Source organism: Triticum urartu, chromosome 7, assembly GCF_003073215.2.
Source record: "Triticum urartu cultivar G1812 chromosome 7, Tu2.1, whole genome shotgun sequence".
NCBI classification, from domain to species: Eukaryota; Viridiplantae; Streptophyta; class Magnoliopsida; order Poales; family Poaceae; genus Triticum; species Triticum urartu.
This window is the reverse complement of record NC_053028.1, coordinates 559,767,336-559,772,075: the sequence shown is the minus strand read 5'-3', so window position 1 is coordinate 559,772,075 and position 4,740 is coordinate 559,767,336.

The window sequence follows — 4,740 nt, the reverse complement described above, 5'->3', positions numbered from 1 at the left end:
TGGATTGTGTTTTCCTGGGATATGCTTTTCATAACATTGGCTATAGATTCTTGGTTGTAAAACCTGAGATACCTGACATACATGTCGGTACAATCATGGAGTCGAATGATGCGACTTTCTTTGAAGATATCTTTCCCATGAAGGATATGGCTACCTCATCTAATCAGGAGATGCCTAGTTCATCGAATTAGGAACCAGTTACAATTACCGAACCTGCCATTTCGATGGAACACTTTGAAAGTCCTGTAGAGGAGAACAATGAAGTTCCTACTAGGAGCAAGAGACAGAGGACTGCAAAGTCCTTTGGTGATGATTTTCTTGTGTATCTCATAGATGACACTCCCAGTTCTATTTCAGAGGCCTATGCATCTGAAGATGCTGACTACTGGAAGGAAGCGATTCGTAGCGAGATGGATTCCATCTTGGCGAATGAAATCTGGGAGATAACTGATCGTCCTTATGGGTGCAAACCTATAGGATGCAAATGGGTATTCAAGAAGAAGCTTAGGCCTGATGGTACTATTGAAAAGTACAAGGCTCGGCTCGTGGCTAAGGGTTATACCCAAAAGGAAGATGAAGACTTCTTTGATACTTACTCAACTGTGGCTCGACTGACCACTATTCGAGTTCTACTTTCACTAGCTGCCTCGCATGGTCTTCTCGTTCATCAAATGGATGCTAAGACTGCTTTCCTAAATGGAGAGTTGGACGAGGAAATTTATATGGAACAACCAGATGGGTTTGTACTAGATGGTCAAGAAGGGAAAGTGTGCAAGTTGCTGAAGTCTTTGTACGGACTTAAGCAAGCACCCAAACTGTGGCATGAGAAGTTTGAAAGAACTTTAACAGCTGCAGGCCTTGTTGTGAACGAAGCTGACAAATGTGTGTACTATTGCCATGGTGGGGGCGAGGGAGTTATCCCGTGCTTGTATGTTGATGACATACTGATTTTCGGAACAAATCTAAATGTTATTAAGGAGGTCAAGGATTTCCTATCTCGTTGTTTTGAGATGAAGGATTTAGGAGTGGCTGATGTCATTCTGAACATCAAGTTGTTGAGAGACGATGATGGTGGGATTACTTTGCTTCAATCTCACTATGTGGAAAAGATCTTGAGTCGCTTTGGCTATAGTGACTGTAAGTCCTCTCCAACACCATATGATGCGAGTGTGTTACTTCGAAAGAATCGAAGAATTGCCAGAGATCAATTGAAATATTCTTAGATTATTGGCTCTCTTATGTACTTAGCAAGTGCTACAAGACCTGACATCTCTTTTGCTGTTAGAAAACTGAGTCGGTTTGTCTCAAAACCAGGAGATGTGCCTTGGAAAGCTCTAGAGAGAGTTTTGCGTTATTTGAAAGGCACTGCAAATTATGGAATTCACTACACCGGGCATCCAAAGGTGCTTGAAGGGTATAGTGACTCGAACTGGATCTCAGATGCTGATGAGATAAAGGCCACGAGCGGTTATCACTCATGGAGGTGGCGCTGTTTCTTGGAAGTCTTGCAAGCAGACCATCTTAACGAGGTCAACAATGGAAGCAGAACTCACAGCACTAGATACAACTACGGTTGAAGCAGATTGGCTTCGCCGGCTCTTGAATGACTTGCCGGTTGTTGAGAAACCTGTACCGGGTGTCCTTATGAACTGCGACAATCAAACTGTGATCACGAAAGTGAGCATCTCAAAGGATAACATGAAGTCATCAAGACACATTCAGAGAAGGTTAAAGTCTGTCAGGAAAATGAAAAACTCCGGAGTTATTGTGTTGGATTATATCCAAACGTCTAAAAATCTGGCAGATCCTTTTACTAAGGGTCTATCACGTAATGTGATAGATAATGCATCGAGGAAGATGGGTATGAGACCCACAATATGAGTTGTTCACAGTGGTAACCTATTCTTTGTGATCGGAGATCCCGTGAATTAGATGTGGAAAACAAGCTGTTGGTCAACTGAGAGGAGAGTATCCTTACTATTTACAATATCACTCCATGAAGATGCAACACTTTCCTAATCTGCATGGCAGGTTGATGTATATCTTAATGTGTTCTAAGTGGCTTATTTAAGCAGAGATGTTATCCTACAGAACATCTTTTGAAGAACACACCTATATGAGTCTGATTGTCAAACGTCGTAATCTATGAGAGTAGGGTTCTCTCTAGTAAACTCATGAAAGGTCACAGAGTATGACGCATAAGCTCCACCCGCGGGGAAGACCCACGGTAGCCACGTATCGGTCAAGGCTTTATGTGAAGCTAGATTCACAGAAAACTTGCAGTTCAAGGCCCAATCCACTGTTCAAGTTGCTTACTAGTGTAGCATAGAATTCTAGGTGGAAGTTCAACTTAACAGTCTCCACTGCAGTACCTTTATATAAAACAGTGTTTTGGAACCAAAGGCAAATTTCTGTGTGCCTCTAGGATCTGGTGGGGGGTTGCTGGAATTTAGTCTATTTTGGGCAGCCCAATAACTATTTCAGAAATTCCTAATAAATCCTAGAGGCCCACTCAACCCATTTGTGCAAGGCAAGGGATACTACTAAAGTTTAGTCCCACATTGCTAGTTTAGTGGGAGTTGGACCTCCTTATAAGGGAGGTTCTTTCCCCACTTGTACGAGCATGAGAATAAGAGGGATATCCACGCGCGCTCCTCCTCCGCCGCCCGCCTCGGCACGACGCGCCGCGCCGCGGGTTGCGGGTTGCGGGAATGAGCCGAGCCGATATCTAATTTTTGCCACACATTATGGGTATACAAAAGGTCACATGGAAGCTGAAAAGATTTTGTGAAAGTGGAGTTTGAATGCGAACGGTGCAGCCCTTCGGCTGCTGGCTATTCGCTTCGCCTCCGTCTCTTCGTTTCACCTCCCGTCGCTGCCCTCTCGCCTCCTTCTCTTGCGACTATAAAAGGGAGGTCGCTCCTCCCGGAGAGACGCACCAGAACTTCTCCTTCCTCTCGCCACCGGTTTCATTCTCTGAGCTACCGTTGTCTTCCTCATCCCGGCTTGCGGCGTGCACCACGAGTCGGGACAGTAGACCTCCGAAACCGCACCTCTTTGAGTCTTGTACGGGAGAAGAGTGATAAGGTTTTTGGGGAGCGCTCCACGCGACTACTGACTTCTTCATCACGGACTCCGACGACTACTTCCCTGACGACGACTTCTTCCCCGACATCGACGACCTCACCGACGACATGGCTGGAGAGGACGTCGACCCCAAGTCCAGTGCTTCTGCTGCTGTTGTCCCGTACATATTTATGCTCTTTCTGTTAGACGTCCTGTCACAGTTCTTTGCTCTAGTTTCTGCCCTACATGTGTTAGGTTCTACTTCATATATGCAACTTGCTACACTGTCTGCTCTAGATGTGTTTAGTTACAGTTCATATGTGAAGTTGTTGTTTACCTTCTCTTTGTCAAATCGCATGACTTGCTTTATCATTGCTATACTAGTCGTACTCTATCTAGTATTTCTATTAATACGATCATTTGGTAAATTGCTCATTTCCAACAATCCATACATGGTTAAATCTATAAAAGGATTGGGTAAAGTGTGATCCTTACATGGTTAGCAATGTGCGTGGTGGATTGATTCGTGGCCATTGAAGTCCATAGCAGAAAACTACCTCAATCACGGCGAAAATCACAACAATACTTTTTGCCAATGTAAAACCACCGGCACCCTGCATTATTTCCACCTTAAACACCGATGAAGTGCTCTTTGATACATTTCTGACACGCATGGCTGATCCATCGGAGTGACTTGGCAAAAAAACACATGAGCTTATTGACTTGGTCAATTTCCTCCTCCTTTCTAGTGATCTATGGGTGCTTTGGTGAGCTTGGTGGTTCTGGTCACCATGGGCATATTTGGTTACATTGTCAATCCAGCCTGGCCCGGTGAGTCTGGTTCTAGTGAGGCGGTTTGAGGGGATGCAGGCCAAAAAACCCTAGATGCACATAGTTTGGTTGCCTGCATTCCCCTAATTGCATGAGACAACTATTTTTGACCCGGCGTTTGGTTGCCCGCATTGTATTAGGCGCACACATGATATGGTGTCTGGTTGCCACCTGCATAAGGTGTTGTCACCACTTCTAACTAGTGGTGAGCTTACCACACACAATCTGAACATGTAGCGCCAGCTAGTTAAACAAATGGCAGTTCTTCCTAACTACTATCAAATGACAGTTCAAATTATTAAGAGTCATTGGCTAAATAGGGGATAGTTCATCGGTGTTGCTGCTACCAGATCTTCCTCTTCCTCTTCCTCTTCTTCTGCTTCTGCTTCTGCTGCTGCTTCTGCTACTGCCGCTTCTTCTTCTTCCATCTTCTTCAAATCCTGCACTGACCTCTATTTAGCCACATTGCCTCTGCCCGCTCCAACCTTTTGTTCTTCCAAGCGTCATTGTCAAATGCCTCCACACCATGGCCGGAGCTAACAACATCGTCAGGCTCGACCTCTTCCTCCTCAGGCACGTGTTCATCAAAGCCCCACTGGAGGATCCAGTTATGCAGAATGCAACAAGCAAGAACAAGCTTAACCTAAGTGGAGTATGGGTGGAATGGCTTCTGATCTAGGATCTTAAACCTATTCTTCAGAGCTCCAAATGCCCTCTCAACAGTTACTCTAAGGCCGGAGCGTCTGAGATTAAACAACTCCTGTGCAGTCCTAGGATAGTTCCTACCAGAGAACTTGTTGAGATGGTACCTGGTTTTCCTGAAGGGTGGAAGAATACCCGGCC